The sequence below is a fragment of the Rhagoletis zephyria genome, unplaced genomic scaffold (genome assembly GCF_001687245.7).
Source record: "Rhagoletis zephyria isolate East Lansing unplaced genomic scaffold, Rhagoletis_zephyria_1.1 Rzeph_scaffold_00700, whole genome shotgun sequence".
In the NCBI taxonomy this organism is placed as follows: domain Eukaryota; kingdom Metazoa; phylum Arthropoda; class Insecta; order Diptera; family Tephritidae; genus Rhagoletis; species Rhagoletis zephyria.
The window spans coordinates 96,195-116,582 of record NW_016157784.1 but is presented as its reverse complement, the minus strand read 5'-3'; the positions used below and the strand labels follow the sequence as shown (position 1 = coordinate 116,582).

Below are 20,388 nucleotides of genomic sequence, written 5' to 3'. Positions count from 1 at the left end.
TATATCCACAGCTTTAATATTTAATTTTATATAGTTTTTTTTTTATCAAGCGAATTCCTTTTTAAAACGTTTAAAATTATATTATACGTTTCACAGCAGCCAACAATTGACTACGCAATGACACGCGATACAAAAATATGATGAAATATTAAACTGCCGGTAATTGAGTATATTGTACGAAAATATTCATATGTTGTACGAATTTAAAAAACATGTTTCTGCATTAGTACTTTATACGTAAGTATTAATTAAATTGTACGAATACAGAATTGTAGATTTCGTAAATTTAAAACCATACGTAAATATTACGAATGCCTTCCTACAATAAACAAAATTATTCGTACGTTAACGTAAGATTTCGAAAATTGTACAGAAAAAATACCTTACGAAAGTCCTTTCGTTATATTTACGTATGGTTCGTAAAATCTTGTGTCGTTGTGGAAAAAGTGTTCGTATTATAAACGAAGGTTTCGTACATTGTACAAAAACCAACACTACGAAAGATTTTCGTAGCACTTTTACGAAATTTTATTTTCAGTGCAAATGCCGTAATCTGTTAAAGTAAAATTTTCTGATGTTCATGAAAGGTATAAAGCCTTCGGCATAGCCGAAGTCGGCATATCTCTTACTTGTTTTTAAATTACCCGTGTAGATTGCATTTTAATTTAATCTATAACTCAATCCTGTGACTGCTTCAGATCGCCGTAACTAAGTCGTATGACTGAGCAATTATATATAGATACGTTGAGAATGAGTGAAAAATTGCGCTTTTTTCACCTAGTACACCGATAAAAAATCTCAAAATTTTTCACTAACCTCTGGAGGTTGTACTTTAAAGCTTAGTATCCAGCTCCCAAGAAAAGCAAAAACTCCATATAAAATGACGCACAAGAAATGGCTTAAAAATTTTCTTGTGTAATATTTCCTTAAGGCAGGACGCAGTTCTAAGAAATTTGCTATGCTTTCTACTACGGATTTTTAAAGTTTGTTTTGAAAAAAGACCACAAGGCAACCCATGTTTGCAACAGAAATATATGCCCGTTCCATTATTTCTTGAGGAAAGAGTGAGGCAACAGGCTGTGAATTATCAGATGTCAAAATTCTTGGACACACACACGAAATAATGGCAAATTTTTTCTTTACCGTTTTCTTCAGAGCTGGATACTAAGCTTAATTCGATATATCAATAGCCCGAGCTACTTTATGTCTACTGACCGACAGCAAACAATTTCTCTTATCTTGAACGCCGTGTTGTGAACTATCGTAACCTAACGAGCTCTCTTAACTTTGTATTAACTCAGGAAAGCACGAATGTTCATCTTATCTCAGCTCTGTCAGACAAACTATAGTAACTCAGACGCGTCTAATTTTGTGTCTTAACTCCACAACTTAACAGCTTAATATACGACTTGATAAGATAAATTGTTGGCTGTCGGTCAGTTGACATAAAGTAGCTCGTCGTATGACTGAGCAATTATATATATGTAGATGATTACTGTACGAGTCGAGTTTCGCTCATTGTGGAGCGCAGCCAAGTTTTTACCCTTAGTGCCCTACACGACCTTTCAATTGTTCGCATTGTACACGGCAGAGCTAAGTGCAATTGTAAGACACATTTTACTACCGGGTAGGAATTTTGCTTTCAGCTGCCATTTCTTAGTATTGTATACCTACATTAGAGTGGTCCAAAAAAATTAAGTGGGAATTTTAATGCCGGCACCCCCTAGGATTGTTCTATATCGAAAAAAATATACCCCTATTTTTTATTTTGAAATCAAAAAATATTTAGGGGGTGCTCAAAGCGCTCAAAGTTTTCCATGTATTTCATATGGAGAAAAAACCATTTTTGGTAGAAATGGTATAAAACTCTTAAAAATCAATATTTTTCAATCGGAAAACTGTGGTTCTCTTCAGGAGACTTCCAGTATTAATATCCAATTGTTTATTTAACCATTTTTTATGATTAAAGATTTTTCCATTGCATTTTCAAGGGGTTTTGGAGGACCTATAAAATTTAGTTACTATTAAAAAGTGGTTGAAGAGACAATTGCGTATTATTACTGGGAATCTCCTGAAGATCAGAAAAGATTTCCGATCGAAAACTGTTGATTTTGAAGAATGNTAAAGATTTTTCCATTGCATTTTCAAGGGGTTTTGGAGGACCTATAAAATTTAGTTACTATTAAAAAGTGGTTGAAGAGACAATTGCGTATTATTACTGGGAATCTCCTGAAGATCAGAAAAGATTTCCGATCGAAAACTGTTGATTTTGAAGAATGCTACACCATTTCTACGAAAAGTTGTTTTTCCCCATATAAAATACATGGAAAACTTTGAGCGCTTTGNAAAAAAAAAAAAAAAAAAAAAAATAGGGGTATATTTTTGTCGATGTAGAACAATCCTAGGGGGTGCCGGTATTAAAAATCCGACCTTATTTTTTTTACATACATTTTTGGACCACTTTAACCTACATAGAAGGTAAACTTCAATGGTTACGGGTGGCTCGAGCTGCGAACTACAGCGCCCCTTGCTGTAGAGCATTTCCAACGCAAACAACATCGCACCCACTGCAGCCACCCACTGCCAGGCAGCAACAGCAACTGCGTCAGGCGCAACAGACCCAAAGTAGACCCCACATTTTCCTCACTCCCCGTATAGCGACCAGCCTTCCAAGGCATACGAAACTCTTACAACTCAACTGCAACGGACTCCAGAGCAAGATCGAAGAGATAGCAATATTTATGGGTTGACACGGCATTTGATAGCTGCGGTCCAAGAAACGAAGTTGCACAGAATCTCAACTTTGTTGAACTGCGCCGCCTACAATGTGCTCCGTAAATATCGCGAGCGAGATAATGGTGGTACACCACACAGTGCAGTATCGGCTTATGGAAGAGGACATCGACCGGAGGGACACCACCCTAGAATGTCAGGGCATAGCTGTCCGGTCAAGCGATGTCGAGGTCGAAATATTTAACGTGTATATACCCCCTGTCACCTGCTCCCGGCAGGATATCACTGATACGTTTTAAATCACCAACGTTGAAACTGCAGATTGTTGCGCTTGGTTACCACCAGAAATAGCACCTTATAAAATACTGCTCCTGCTGCGATTCCTGCGGGTGGTGGTTGCTTGATGGCGCAGAAGGTTATGTTGCCAAATATGGGTAGCTGAGCTGCTAACCAACGCTCGCTAGTTTTCGCCTCGCAGCAATTTACTTCAGGGCTACACCCTAGTAGCCGAAAGGAATAAATACTTAAAAAAAAACTCGTCACTCGCGCAACTAGCGATTTAAATAAAAACACTTTAATTATTTTTTCTCAAAATTAATTGGGCTATTTATTGCGCGTGTCCATCTAGTTTAATGGCCGAGTACGAATCGAATTTTTCATTCGTTTTTCTATGCTATTGTATGTACCTGTTGAACGAATTTTTATGAGGGCTACCAACATTACAACGGCGCTGAATAGTGCTGCCGTAATGTTGGTGATGCCACTACATCACCCTCCTTAGGAAGGATTATTGTTAGGTGATCAGGCTTACAATAATTCATTGCTCCAAGAGGCGATGGTAAATTGATGTGGAGGAATGAGATGTGTAATCGAAAGATTATTTCCTTCCCCCCTTAACTCATTCGTCCATATCAATTTGAAGTTACAATACAAAGTAAAAAAAAAACTTCCACGTATAAGTTATTATACTAATTTTGTACTAACGAATTATACTACTTTAATTTACAAATTTTTGGAGACCAATATAATTTTAAAATTTTTTTCTTTCTTTTTGTCTTAAGTTAAATATAATTTTGTGTACGTCTAATTATGCGCATTTTTCATAATGAGTGAATTAAGTAATTACTAACCAAAATTTGTAATTTAATATATTAATACTTACGTATGTATTTGTTGAAACGTATTACTTCATGTTTTGTGTTTTTTTTTGCTTTTACAAAATGGTAGTTATCACGCATGTTTACAAAAACACATTTAAATCAAGTCGCTCAATATTGTAACATTATAATTATAACGCAGTTTATCATATTTGTGTAAGTGACGTGAAAATTAAGTTTTAGTTAAATTTTAAATTTTCTTGCAATATAGAAATTCATATGGAATTGCAAATTTGAAAAATTAATTTATGTGACTTTTCGACTCCGGTTCTTATGGATTATCTTTTCTTTATTTTTGCTTTTATTGAACACAGTAATATTAACTCCGTCTACTTTAGTTACGACGTGAGGACCCTCATATTTATTTTCATGTTTGATTCTGTTTTTTTTTGTACTAGAACAAGATCGTTTTCTTGAATCTTTGTTTCGTATTTTATGTTTATTAATTAATTCTTTGGCTATTGTATGTGATTTTTGCAAACGATATTTTACTTCTTTTGCATAATTGTCAACGTTGTAAATTGGATCAATTTTAATTTTTTGTACTTCGTTTGGTAAAACAGCGTTTTTACCAAAAATCAGTTCAAATGGAGTAAATTTATTATCAAAAACTGTGTTTGAGGTTGTGTTATGCAAAAAAGTAAAATATTTTAAATATGTATCCCAGTCGGAACATGGTTCATTTAAGAATGCTCGTAAGTACTCATTAAATTCTCAATGATTTCGTTCTATTGTACCTACAGTTTCGTGATGGTGTGCTGTCGAAAAGTCATGTTTAATTTTCAAAAGTTTGGTTAATTCAGCAAAAAGTTCGTTTTTATATTCAGTACCTAAATCAGATTTTATAGAGTGCATAATGCCATATACTAAAATGAAACTTTCAAAAATTGCTGATGCAACAGTTTTAGCACTTTTATCTGGTATTGGAACAGTAACTAAATATTTTGAGAGATCGCAAATAATGGTAACTGCGAACTTATTACCATATTTCGATTCTGGTAAAGGTCCTATTGTATCGATAACAACAATATCAAACGGTTTATTCGGCGTTGGGGGTAGTACAAGTTTTTCTTTAACTTTTCGTTTTACCTTGTTTAAAAGACATTTTTGACAATTTTTAACATATTTTGCGACATCACGGGTCATATTTTTCCAATAATACTTTGTTCTAAGTTTCGCGTAAAGTTTTTTCATGCCACAGTGACCTGATATTGGGTCGCCGTGATAAATGGCCATTAGTTTTAGTTTTTGTCACTTTCAGTCACAGTCTCGACTGAATCTGTTAAAATTATTTGTAATGATTTTAAATTATATTCCCGTGATTTTTTAAGCTAGCAATTGTGAAATGACGGTAAAATTCATCGTCTTTTGGCCATTCAATCTCCTTAATTCTGTGTTTGCTGGTTTCAATTTCAAGCCTCGAAAGTAAATTATTGAAGTTCATTATTTCGTTAGCAAAGACATAATTAAGTAACTCGAGTTTTTTATGTTTAATATGTGCATAAATTGGTAAATTTTTTATTTTATCATCTTTATCATAATTAGGGCGGTATTGTCACTTGCGAAGCGAATGAATTTGGCGAAGCGAACGGTTTGGCGAAGCGAATTAAAAGGCAGAGAAGGTATTAAAAGTGTGCGCGATGCGAAGAACTTGCACAAGCTGGTAAAAGCGAACACTCTTAATGCATATTTAAGTTGCGTCCGCCAATCCATTCGCTTCGCCAAACCGTTCGCTTCGCCAAATTCATTCGCTTCGCAAGTGACAATACCGCCCTTAATTTCTGATCTAATACGCGGTATCTTTTTTGAAAAGTTATAAGAAAATTTATCATAAACGTTTTTCATTTTTGTTATTATCTGTTTTTGAAGCATCAACTGTAACTGTAAAACTGCTTTGTAAAGTCTGGATATTACAGCAGTTTCGGCGACATTAAAGCTGATCGCAACGCTTGAAAAGCTTCATCACATTTCTCATCCCAAACTAATTCTACTCTTTTCCTACTTAATTTGTTCAAAGGTGCTGCTGAGCATTTGTGCCCTAAAAACGTTACTTCGGGCTTGAGAAAGTTACATGTTTTGGGGTTTAGTTTTAAATTGAAATTTCGACAAGTTTCGAAAACCTTCGCTAAATTTTTAATGTGATGTGCTTCGCTGCAGCCTATGACAATAATGTCATCTACATATAAAAATGCTACGTTGGGTGGAATACCAGAAAAAGCTATACTCATCATCCGTGAAAATGAGTTGGGTGCTATACTTAAACCGAATGGCAAGACTTTCCGTCGATATGCTCCACGGTCTGTGCTAAAAGAAGTTATATCACGTGAATCTTCATGCAAGGGGATTTGGTGGAATCTGCCAAGATTGTCTAAAATATCGTCAACTCATGCGAGAGGGAATTTATCCGCAATAAGTTTTTTATTGACTGCGCGGAAATCAACGCACATACGATATGCTTTTTGACCATTAGTCGATTTTTTAGGAACCAATATTAGGGGACTATTGTAATTTAAATAATTTCCTTCAATTAAATCGTTATCTAGTAGTTTGTTAACTTGGCGAGTTATCTCTTCACGTTGGGAATATGGTAGACGATAGTTTTTTACATATACCGGGTTAGTGTCAGTCAGCCTAAGTTTCTGTATTATCTGCATATTTGATGCAAAGGTCAAGTAAGTTGCTGTTAGTTCCTGTGGAGATTTGGTTTTTCAAAATATTTGTTAATTCGTTCGTTCGTGAGTCTTCTGTCTTGGTTTTATTAATTGAGTAAACGTGATAGTCAGAAAGTTTTCCGGTCCGAATATTTACATTCTTTACATGTTTTATGTCATCTGTGGTATTTATGATTTTAATAATTGGGTTACTGTTATTAACTATGCATCTTGCTGTGAATACGCCATGTTCAACTTCTTGTGCTTCTACAAGAAGTGGATCTGGCGAATTACCTAAATTGAAAATTCGATAAACTTCGCATCTGGGTGGTATGATACAAGTGTCGCTTTCGGTTCCGTGTAAGATTGGTATCGCGACTTTTTCATTGCCTACCCAAAAGGAAATACAATTGCTTGCATAGCTAATAACGCATTTGTTACTTTTTAGAAAATCTTTACCCAATATACCGTCAGATGGTATGTTAAAGTCGTCGTTTACTACATCCAAGGTATGTTTAATGTAAAAATCAGTAAAAGTCAAGTTTATGGTAATCGTACCCAAAGTAGAAACAGTATTGGAAGTGACANCTTTTTAGAAAATCTTTACCCAATATACCGTCAGATGGTATGTTAAAGTCGTCGTTTACTACATCCAAGGTATGTTTAATGTAAAAATCAGTAAAAGTCAAGTTTATGGTAATCGTACCCAAAGTAGAAACAGTATTGGAAGTGACAATGGTAATGTTAATTATGTCATTCGTATTTATAGAAAAATGTTTATCAATGCTAGAACTTTTTATTGGAGAAATGTCGGCTTGTGTGTCGATTAAAAACGTACAAAATTTGTTTGACCCATTAATTTTCAATTCGAAAAAGTCGGAGTAATTCAAATTTAAGCAATAAATGCCCTTTGTTGAAAAAGATTTATTATATAGGGGGGTTACTATTCTAACAGAGTCACAAAACTTAGCTCATCACTGTTGTGATTTCTAGTGCGCCGAGAAATGTGCCACAAAAAATTCGATTTTGAGTGCTAGAAAAATACACAAAAATTTAAAAATTTGTATTGTAGCGACATATTTTTTGCAGCGGCAGGCTTTGAGGCGCAGTAGAAATCACAGCAGTGATGAGCCACTTTTTGTGACTTTGTTAGAATGCAGCNTTGTTGGAAAAGATTTATTTAAATGTCCAATTCTTCCGCCCTCAGTGTTCGCTCCTGAGGGGCGTGTGCGTTTAAAGCGCGCACATTAGCATTATTGCGTGAATTTGGACGTCTATTATTATTATTGGCATTGTTGTTTCGATTTCTATTATTTGAATTCCGATTATTGGAATTAAAATTATTACTGTTTCCCCTAGCACTGTTATTGTATCTGCCGTTATTACTGTACCTACTGAAGTTAGTATTGTTTTGTCTGAAATTATTATTGTTGGACCTATTAAAATTGTGACCTCTGAAGCTACCTCTAAAACTATTTCGCCTATTTACCCGGGATTGAAATGCTAACACTTGACGCTCTTTCACTTGATTATTTTGTTCGACTATCATTTTGGCCACTACGTCCTTTGAATCACTGAAGGTAGTTGACGATAAAACTGATTTGACCAAATCTGATCGAGTAGTAAGTCTACAAACGTTAACTGTTTGTTTGACTGCCATTTCATGGCNACTGCCATTTCATGGGCCTTAGACTGTGTCATACCTTCAATGATCAGAGAACGCTCTAATGCATCCGAAAGCTCCTCGACACGCTTAGCAAATTCCGTATAATTGTTGTTTATGACATGTAAAGATGCAATTTTCCCAGCTACAACTTTCGAGTTGTCTGGCTTTATTCTATTTCTCAACGCATCTTTGATTTTTCTAACAGAATTAACTTCGGTTGGAATTGCTTCACGTGCTTTTCCTTCGAGCTTCGATTTCAAAAATGATATAAAAGTTATATTTAAATTTTCGTCTGCAAAATCTTCAATTAAATTAATTTTGTCTATAAACGATTCAAGTGCTAGCGGATCCCCGTTGTAATTTTCCCTAATGATTGAGGCACAAAGACTAATAAAAGATTTCTTCTATTTAGGGGTAGCCATGTCTAAAAATTCTTTAAAAATTATCNATTTCTTCTGTTCAGGGGTAGCCATGTCTAAAAATTCTTTAAAAATGGTTGAAATATTTGGTGAACTGGTAGCTGTTGACGGCTCGTCGGATACAATTAGCAGATCTTTAAAAGACGGTAGTGAAGTACTTCTTTTAAGAGTGAATTGTACCGAAGCTTCTGACTTGGCGTCACTAAATTCTTCTTCTGACTCAGAGTCAGCTAAGTCTGATTGGCAAATGAGCTATAGGCTATCAGGCGGAATCCTAACTCGACAATTCAGTCTAGTAAAACACTTTGCTAACTGTTCCTTACAACGGACTAACTTAACTTTAACTTCCTTGAGATTACAGGTAAGGGTCGAACTATTGCCAATAACTAGTAATAAAATATTATTGTAAGCTGTGATAAGCGAATATTTGTACTCTTTTTTCGCATTCGTAGACAATGGTCTATTTTTTAAAATTCGCTTAGTAATTTTATCAAAACCTGATTTATATGCTTTAAATTGTAAATCAAATTCGCTCATAACCGGCTATTCTCAAAGAAGTGGAAACCCAAAATTTTATGTTTTTCTTCAGTAGGTCATCGGGTGAAAATTGGCATGCAACAAGGGGTTTCCATGCATTGGGAATATCGGGAATTTCATGCAGCACACATCCAAAGCGAAAGAGTTTAAATTCATTTATAAATTTTTAATGTTCGTATTAAAGAAAAGTAGGGTTTGTAACACATGTACCGTGATATATGGTAAAATCTTAAATTTACACACTCTGACTTAAATCTAGTAATATGAAAGTTCAATGAAAAAAATTTTTTTTTGTAGCAAGTAACCGTAGTGGGAATTAATAAAAAGTTGTTCAATCAGCAAAGGAATTGTACGCAATGCTAATATTAATATTTTTGAAAAATTTATGAATGAATATTTGGTAGCAAAAGTTTATGCTCAAGACGCGTCTTGTTATGTTCTAATAAGAAAAAATTGTATATGAAAAAATTTTGATCACTTATATGCTACGAAAAATGAAAGGGAAATTCACTGAATCACTCACGCCATTTTATATACTAATATGGAAATGGCTTTTGGGTAAAAGTTATTGAATCACTTATACCTAATTTGAAAAGGTTAAACCGCTTACATGAGTATGCAAATGGATTAAATCGCTTATATATGTATGTATGTATGAAAATGAGTTAAATCGCTTACATATAGAAATTTTGCAATATTTTAATTATTAAAGTGTATTTGGAAGAAAAGGCATTAGAAAAATGCAACAAAGTTTGGGTGGAGATTAGCACGTATGTACCTAGGTGGATACTTATAAAAATTGTTTAAATCTTATATATAGAAACTAAGTTGTATGAAAATTTAAGATTTTAATTTAAACTTTGAATGCTTTAAAAGAAAATTCACATTTTAAATTCTGAATTCACCAATTGTTATTTTTTATGTTTTATGAAGAAGGAAGCGAGACGTATTTGCCGCAATAAGAAGAGAGAGGCCGAAATACGTGAGTGCGAAGAGCTTGAGATGCTGGCCGACAGGAAGAACGCCCGAAAATTCTACCAGAGGGTTAGGCGACTTACGGAAGGTTTCAAGACCGGGGCGAACTCCTGTAAGAACAACAATGGCGACCTAGTGACCGATGTCCAGAATATACTTAAATTGTGGAGGGAACACTTTTATAACCTACTGAATGGTAGCAGCGCTGAAAGTAGTGAGGAAGACGAACCCGAGTCCCCAGTCGATGATGATGGAGTAGCTGTCCCACCGCCTGACTATGACGAGGTACGAATAGCGATTACGCGGCTGAAAAACAACAAAGCTGCTGGAGCTGACGGCCTGCCAGCCGAGCTATTCAAGTACGGCGGCGAGGAGCTGATGAGGTGCATGCATCAGCTCGTATGCAGAATATGGTCAGATGAACGCATGCCCGACGACTGGAATTTAAGTGTGCTCTGCCCAATCCACAAGAAAGGCGACCCCGCCATACGCGCCAACTACCGCGGAATTAGCCTTCTAAGCATAGGTTACAAGGTCTTATCGAGCGTATTGTGCGAAAGACTGAAGCCCACCGTCAACGAGCTGATTGGACCTTATCAGTGTGGCTTTAGGCCTGGAAAATCCACCATAGATCAGGTATTCACAATACGCCAAATCTTGGAAAAGACCCGCGAGAATAGGATCGACACACACCATCTATTTGTCGATTTCAAAGCCGCTTTCGACAGCACGAAGAGAAGTTGCCTTTATGCCGCGATGTCTGAATTTGGTATCCCCGCGAAACTAATACGGCTGTGTAAAATGACGTTGAGCAATACCACCAGCTCCGTCAGAATAGGGAAGGACCTCTCCGAGCCGTTTGATACCAAACGAGGTTTCAGACAAGGGGACTCCCTTTCGTGTGATTTCTTTAATCTTATGTTGGAGAAGATAATAAGAGCCGCAGAACTGAACCGCTCAGGCACAATACTTTATAAGAGCGTGCAATTGCTGGCGTATGCCGACGACATCGATATTATCGGTAAAGACAAAGGCTACGTCTGTTCTGCCTTCTCGGGATTGGATAGAGAAGCAAAGCGAATGGGTCTGGTGGTGAACGAGGACAAAACGAAGTATCTCCTGTCAGCACACAAACAGTCAGAGCATACGCGTCTTGGCACCCACGTCACTGTTGACAGTTACAAGTTTGAAAAAGTAGACGACTTCGTTTATTTGGGAACCAGCATTAACACCAATAATAATGTCAGCCTTGAAATCCAACGGAGAATCACTCTTGCCAACAAGTGCTACTTTGGGCTGAGTAGGCAATTGAGAAGTAAAGTCCTCTCTCGTCGTACAAAGATCACACTCTATAAGTCACTCATCATGCCTGTGCTGGTGTATGGCGCGGAAGCATGGACAATGAAAGCATCTGATGAGGCGGCTCTTGGAGTTTTCGAGAGAAAGATTCTGCGAAAGATTTACGGACCTTTACGCGTTGGTGATGGCGAATATCGCAGACGATTTAACGATGAGCTGTATGAGCTTTACAACGATATAGACATAGTGCAGCGAATTAAAATTCAGCGGCTCCGCTGGCTTGGCCATGTCGTTCGGATGGACAGAAACGCTCCTGCTCTGAAAATATTCAACGCGGGCCGCGATGCTGGTAACAGAGGAAGAGGAAGGCCTCCTCTGCGTTGGAAAGACCAGGTGGAGAAGGACTTGGCTTCACTTGGCATTTCCAATTGGCGTCAGTTAGCACAGAAGAGAAATGACTGGCGTGCTGTTTTGGACTCGGCCAAAATCGCTTAGGCGGTTACAGCGCCAATTAAGAAGAAGAATACCTAATGAGAATATATGTATATGAAAAATATATGTAAGTATATAAACTTAACCTACGCTGCCTTACTCCTCGCATGACTGTACTCGCTATTCGCCGCAATCCTACGCCGCTGTCTCAAAATGTTGGTTGTTGTGTTGCAGACTTGAGGATCTTAAATTTAGTTTCCCCCGCTGCAGTCCCGTAAAATTCATTTAAAAATTTGATGATATAATTGTGTTATTAGCGTTGTGGGTATGCCGCTATACTGCGGCCTCCCGCGCTGCTGTCTCCTAATACGCGAAATATAGCGTGAGTATGCCGCAATGTGTACCTCTGTTCGGCTGGTGGTATGCCTAAACGCGACCGCCGCATGCCCAGTTACAGTGAAAAAATACTGTTTTACGCGCGTATCGGGCTTTCTATATACGCGCGTGTGCGTATGTGTATGTGAAGTGCCGTGGCTTGTCTTAATTTTGCTGTGGCGTTATGTGCTATTTACGTAGTTGTTCGTACATACGTATGTATATACGTAGCGGTACATTTGCGTATCCGTTGGCTAAATAAATTGCTCGCGTGCCCCTGAGGTACATTTGTGTATATATACGTATCGGTACTTTTGCGTACCCGTTGCCAAATTGCAGTTTGCTCGCATACTTCCCACTGTACAGTTGCGTATATATACATAGCGGTACTTTTGCGTACCCGTTGCCAAATTGCCGTTTGCTCGCGTATTTCTCACTGTACAGTTGCGATAGTAATTATTACGCACTATGGATTTTGCCACAAAACCACTTCACACAACCGTTTTTTTTTTTTAATTTTTACTTACAAAGAGTTTTCATTTTTGTGTGGGTTGGCGCCCTCGGACACTTTGGCACCTTAGCCACGGTCGCCATGTTACGTTTTAACTCACCAACGTTGAAACTGCAGATTGTTGCGCTTGGTTACCACCAGAAATAACACCTTATAAAATACTGCTCCTGCTGCGATTCCTGCGGGTGGTGGTTGCTTGATGACGCAGAAGGTTATGTTGCCAAATATGGGTAGCTGAGCTGCTAACCAACGCTCGCTAGTTTTCGCCTCACAGCGATTTACTTCAGGGCTACGCCCTAGTAGCCGAAAGGAATAAATACTTAAAAAAAAACTCGTCACTCGCGCAACTACTTGCGATTTAAATAAAAACAATTTAATTATTTTTTCTCAAAATTAATTGGGCTATTTATTGCGCGTGTTCGTCTAGTTTATTGGCCGAGTACGAATCGAATTTTTTATTCGTTTTTCTATGGTATTGTATGTACCTGTGGAACGAATTTTTATCAGGGCTACCAACATTACAACGGCGCTGAATAGTGCTGCCGTAATGTTGGTGATGCCGCTACATCACCCTGACAGAGTTGCGCTACTCAGAAGTGAAAACCGAATCGTAGTAGGTGACTTCAACGCGCACCACGTTCTTTGGCACTCAAGCCTGGCTAATGATCGTAGGGAAAACTTACTATTACCATGAACGACGACGCACCCACCAGGATTGTGGGCAGCTGCAGCAGCTAGCGCTGGTCTGATAAATAGCATATGGCGATATATGCTAACACTAGCATCAGACCATCTGCCATAATCATCTCGATCAATAAGCGCACCGACTTTGCATCGGCGGACCACCGAACCTGCACAACCTTCAACAAAGCTAAATGGAACGGCTTCACGGAAGTTACCGAGAGCAGCTTCGCCAGCCAGGTCGATCGCGGGGATCCTCGCTTCAAGGACCTTAATTTGGAGATTCGGCAACTGGTAAATCAGCACAAGCGGAAAAAGCGGGAAGAGCACTTGAAGGTCTGTAACATCGCCTCTGTAGTGAGTAAGCTCTGGTTAACCGTGAGGTCCTTGTCCAACCCGACGAAGCGTGATGACGGAGTGCAAATCTTATTCGAAGGTCTCGCTTCATCGGACCCGAAGAAATGAAATGGAAAAGGCTCATGTTTCCCCTAGGGATTTTAGGCCTATCAGTCTCTTCGTTTTTGCTAAAAGCGCTAGAGAGACTGATAGACCTGTACGTAAGAAACGCGATTCCTCGTGACTGTCCTTCACGAGCTCAATATGCTCATTGCATGAAAAGGCCGGTGAATACCGCCCTGCACAGATTGGTAAAGTGGTCAGAGGAAGCCTTCAGGCATGAAGATTATGCAGTAGGGGCCTTCTTCGATATCGAGGGGGCCTTCAACAATGTCACTCCAGAGGAAATAGTCAAGTATATTCATAATCTGGAGGTTAAAACTTACTTCGTGACAGAACTCTCTCGGCGGAGGGGGGCCCTGTACTCAGTGGAGAGTCAATAGGAGCACTCCACAAGGAGTTGTTCTCTCCCCTGCTCTGGATTGCGGTTGCAAACGACCTTTTAGAGCAGAGGTTCCCAAACTTGCTTTTCTCGCAGACCTCTTCAAAACTGGTTTCGGTAGACCCCCTGCTGCGCTTTCTAACATATTCCCAAAGCTCATCAAAAAATGTGAAGATTAGATTTAACGATGAAAATTTGCATCGTGTGTGTGTTCGAAAACTAAATTCGGAGTGGCGAAAATAAAAACTAAATATTTTCTTGCGTTATATTTATTAAAATAATGTGACTACATACTTGCAAGTTTTAAAAAAAGAGAGCTCGTAAAGCCATCAAAGTACTACCTCGCCCTGATGAGTTATATCTTTTAAGAGCTCTCCATAAGGTCCTCACATGTTCGGCTCGCTCCTGAATTTTCATGTGACGTATTTGTAATATAGTTTATTTGTGTTGATGGCATAATTTTTATTTTTATCTCTCCGAGTTTTAAAGTGATGCAAAAAATATTCATCACTGACATTTTTAAAACACAAAACTTGAAACAAAAAAAAAACACAAATATTTTCACGCCAAATTTTAAATTAAAAAACTGACAAAAGAGAAAAGAGCGAATCTAGAAAAATCGACGATAAACAAGCAAGCAAGCAAGAAGCACAAAAGGTGTTTCACTGTGTCATCCTCATCAAAGCAGGATGGGCAAATGGGGTTGTCATTTGCCACGTGAAGTGACCAGTCGGCAGTCCAACAAGTTGTCTGCAGTCCCGTCTTCTCAGTGAGAGCAGAAAAATTCTCTCCCTGGTAGTTAATTATTGGAGGATTTATTTTCCGGGAGAAACAGATTCCCGGAGAACAAACTCCCCGGGAGTATTAGGGATTGGGCTGATAAACTCCTTCCCCTCAACTTTTTTCCCCATTAACTTCGAAAATGACTCCAGATCCTGGCCCAGATTCAGCGTGTGCGTTCGGGCTCAGTGCTGGAATTAAACCAGCATTCCCCCTCAGGGAACTCAGCATTATAGACACAAGTACTCAAATCTCTGCCGCCAGCAATTTCCGCTTCGCCTCACTCAGTGTTATACCAAAATATGTTTATTTTTAGTCTGTAGGTGGCCTTTAAGGCTTCCCCACGTATGAAGACACAAAGTGACGGTAAGTGCAGGAGTGGCGTCAAGAGTAAGACAACCAGTACCGGGATTCGGGATCCCGAGTCCCGAGCCCTTTTTTGTGTCCCGAAATCCCGGGATATAATTTAATTTACGACCAAACGAGATTCAGACATTAGGTTAGGTTACGGTGGCAGACCCGCAAAGGGGACTCACTTAGACATTGGGTTGTCCATTGTGATACCACATTACATAAGGGAGAAATTCATTTGAACGGTAACTGCGTAAAAATTACGAGAAGCGCTGGGTGCTCATGATAAAGTTGTTCAAACAGCTGATGTCCACTCCGGAGAGTCCTTTGGGAGAGTCGATGAAATGCGCACCGAGATGCTTAAACCGTAATCTAGCGAATGCCGGGCAGTTGAGTAGGAAGTGCTGAGATGATTCCACCTCGTCTTCCAGGCAACTGCGGCAGTAGGGATCCGTGACGATATTGAGTCGCACCGCGTGGTTTCCCATTGGACAGTGTCCGGTCAGTACACCTGTGAAAATCGAGAGCTGACGCTTAGCCAGCTGCAGTAGCTCCCTTGACCGCCCGCGGTCCACAGCCGGCCAGAAGGACCTTGCAACTTTGCAAGCCGACCGTAAGCCCATCTGTCCAAAAAGCACGCCGCAGGATGCCAACGGAACTCCAATGCCATCCCTGTCCGAGGTGATGGCCTCAAGGGTACCCTGCCTGGCCAGTTCATCAGCCCTGCGATATTACTGTGCCCCGGGACCCAAATCAGCTTGATCTGGAAGTATTCTAAGGCAGTTAAGAGAGAGGTCAGGCATTCCCCACCAGTTTTGAACACACCATTAGCGATCCCAGCGCCCTGATTGCCGCTTGGCTATCAGTGTATATATTTACCCTCCTTGTTGACAGTACATTGGTGCATAGCCAATCGGCTGCCTCTTTTATGGCGGCCACCTCTGCCTGACAGTAGACACCTCCTCCAACTCTCCCTTCCAGCTTCGATCCGTCCGTGAAGATGTTTATTGGACCTCTTCTCCAGAGACGACCCTTCTTCCATTCGTCCCTTGAGGGGATGTGCGTGGAGAAGGATCCTTTAGAGGCCAGCCTCGGGTGACTCCGGTCCATTTCTTTCGGCACGAAGTCGAAGCTTTCGAGAATCGTCGAGTGCCCGTGCGCTGGATTGAAAGAGAACCCAGAGCTTTTGAGCCTAATGGCTGAGCGAACCGCCGCTACTTTGCCCGAGATGTCGACAGGTGCGACATTGAGTATAGCGTTCAGCGCTAAGGTAGGAGTGGTTCGGAGCTGATCCCAACGAGGGCTGTCCTTTGCACGCGCTCTAGCTTCCTGACATAAGTGGTCTTTTCCAGTGAACTCCACCAGACGATGACCCCATACAACATTATTGGCTTAATTATGGTTTCATATAGCCAGTGCATCACTTTTGGGGACAGACATTGTAATGGCATAAAATAATTATAAAATGCAACCCTAAAAATAATACTATTGTGCTATGTTGTAATATACATAACATATATATGAGACATTCGATTGGCGTCACATTTTTCCTTTTTTTCGGATATATGATCTGTCAAAGTTTGGACTTTTTCGTGACTAATCATGTACTTCAAATCGTTATATATCGGGCTCTACTCATCGTAAGTAATGGTCAGAATCACGAAAAAATTCGAACTTTTAAAGATCATATCTCCGAAGAAAGAAAGCTTATTTCATGTATGGTTGCCTTGCCAGACGTACTGATTTTATCAGTACAGTACTGATTTTTCAACTCTTGTACTGATTTTATTCATCTCTTCAATCAGTACGCTAATGTCCTGATTTTTCAAAATTTTTACTGATTTATACTGAATATTAAATTCAAGCAAAATACTTTAGGGTTTTCTTAAGGTTTTTACATAACGTTGGAACTTCTTTAAACTGTACTGTAAAAAGTAAGAAGAAAATAATTTAATTATAGTTGACATGTTTCAGATAATGTGTGATATTCCCAAGAAATTAATACAACAAAAAGATCTATCGTTTTACGGGAATATCATCGGCTCATTACGTGCCAGTTGCGATAATATGATGGAGCTTAGATTATTTAAAAAGACTGCTGACGTTTTTTTGTCATGTGTTGTTAGTTATCTCGCAAATAACTTTCAGTTTAATAACAACAAATTTGCCTATAAATTACAATTCTTCACTTCACTTCACTTGGCGTTTCCAATTAGCGTCAGTTGGCACAGAGAAGAAACGACTGTCGTGCTTTGCTGAACTCGGCCAAAATGGCTTAGGCGGTTACAGCGCCAAAAAAGAAGAAGAAGAAAAATATATAATTTATTTTTTTTTTTTTAACAACTGAGAGGATCTTAAGTATATAGTTTGCTTCCTGACGCAAAGAGCGAAATCGGCTTCCAATTAAAATTTTTTAAAGTGAACTTCAAATTAAAAGTAATTTTAAAATGAAATGTATAGAATTCTTTGACTATTTAAACATTCATTAGACATTCAAAAATGTCGTAAATATAAAATAATTTATTGGCTTCAGTGTACAATGATGTTTACACTCATGTTAAAATGAATAACACTTTTATTTTTTATGAACTACATTTTATTTATATACCAAAATATTGTTAAAAACAAGTTCTCTGGCGTTTTAAAGTATTATCTGTTACTCACATTCACAATTTTGCTGTGAATAAAAATGTACTGAAAACTACTAATTTTTTTAGAATGATTTCGCGCATAAAAAATCTGGCAACCCTAAACCCATATAAATTTTGAAGCGAATCGGAGACATGACTTAATTTTTTTTGCGAAATCCGTCCTACTTGTATATATACGGCTCATTCCATCTCAAATCACCCAGGCCGGGGGAAAGTGATTTTAAGTTTGCGATAAAACTCCCGNAAGTAAGAAGAAAATAATTTAATTATAGTTGACATGTTTCAGATAATGTGTGATATTCCCAAGAAATTAATACAACAAAAAGATCTATCGTTTTACGGGAATATCATCGGCTCATTACGTGCCAGTTGCGATAATATGATGGAGCTTAGATTATTTAAAAAGACTGCTGACGTTTTTTTGTCATGTGTTGTTAGTTATCTCGCAAATAACTTTCAGTTTAATAACAACAAATTTGCCTATAAATTACAATTCTTCACTTCACTTCACTTGGCGTTTCCAATTAGCGTCAGTTGGCACAGAGAAGAAACGACTGTCGTGCTTTGCTGAACTCGGCCAAAATGGCTTAGGCGGTTACAGCGCCAAAAAAGAAGAAGAAGAAAAATATATAATTTATTTTTTTTTTTTTAACAACTGAGAGGATCTTAAGTATATAGTTTGCTTCCTGACGCAAAGAGCGAAATCGGCTTCCAATTAAAATTTTTTAAAGTGAACTTCAAATTAAAAGTAATTTTAAAATGAAATGTATAGAATTCTTTGACTATTTAAACATTCATTAGACATTCAAAAATGTCGTAAATATAAAATAATTTATTGGCTTCAGTGTACAATGATGTTTACACTCATGTTAAAATGAATAACACTTTTATTTTTTATGAACTACATTTTATTTATATACCAAAATATTGTTAAAAACAAGTTCTCTGGCGTTTTAAAGTATTATCTGTTACTCACATTCACAATTTTGCTGTGAATAAAAATGTACTGAAAACTACTAATTTTTTTAGAATGATTTCGCGCATAAAAAATCTGGCAACCCTAAACCCATATAAATTTTGAAGCGAATCGGAGACATGACTTAATTTTTTTTGCGAAATCCGTCCTACTTGTATATATACGGCTCATTCCATCTCAAATCACCCAGGCCGGGGGAAAGTGATTTTAAGTTTGCGATAAAACTCCCGGGGATTGTTCCTTGAACAATTTAAGGAAACACGTATTTTTTCTTTTTGCTCAAAAATGCGAATTTTTCGAATAATGAATTTTTTTCTTTTTGAGTACGAACGCTTATTGTTTCCTCTCTTAATAGCAACTTTTGATGAAGCCGTTTATAACTGCCGCAAAAAAGCAAGGATTTTAACGATTTTTTTTAAATTGCAGATATTGATCTACTGAATCGATCTAGTGAACTAAACATCAGTAATTGTTTATTAATAATTAATTATTTTGTTTCAAATTGATTTTTTTCAAATTGCCACATCTTTTTTTTTCTCTCAAACTTTTTTGTCTATTAGGGAATAGTATAAACTATTTTCAGTACGAGTAGCAATATGCTAAAATTCATCGTTTTCGAGTTATGATTTTTTTTCTGAAAATTCACATATATGATGCTAGCAGATTTTCGTGCCAGTTGGCACAAAAATTGTTGCCCATTGTGACAAAATTTTCTTGCTGGAAATTTTTTGAGGTTGCCCGATCAGAGCCAAAAGTTTTTCCCAATTGGGCTCTAATTTTGGCCCAATTGGCCCTAATTAGCGATTTTCCCAATCTACCGAAGATTTCCCCAACCAGTGCTCACAATTTGCTCAAAGTGAACATGCATACGCAATTAAAACGTTTTTATCGATAAAATCACACATACACACATGAAAATTCCCTGCGAAAAAAATTATTTTTTAATTTTTTTCTTGAAAAATTTTCCACATACAAATTTTTTGATAAAAAAAATTAGTTTTTGAAAATATGCCATTTCAAAAAAAAATTGGAAAAAATCACAATGCACTCATTTTACTCACTTTCGGTGTAAAAAAAAAATTCGTAACTCAAATTATTGTAGAGTGCACCCCATAACATTATACTTAAATATTGCGCAATATTGTGATTTTTTCCAATTTTTTTTTGAAATGGCATATTTTCAAAAACATTTTTTTTATCAAAAAATTTGTATGTGGAAAATTGATCAAGAAAAAAATTAAAAAAATATTTTTTTTCGTATGTGTGATTTTATCGATAAAAACGTTTTAATTGCGTATGCATGTTCACTTTGAGCAAATTGTGAGCACTGGTTGGGGAAATCTTCGGTAGATTGGG

At 37.7% G+C, this 20,388-nt stretch overlaps 1 protein-coding gene across 2 annotated transcripts in view; it reads left to right on the top strand.

The window, feature by feature from the left end:
* Fbw5 (F-box and WD repeat domain containing 5) overlaps window positions 1–20,388 on the top strand; it is a 127,776-nt gene that overhangs the window by 46,129 nt on the left and 61,259 nt on the right. The gene's annotated exons all lie outside the window — the stretch shown is intronic.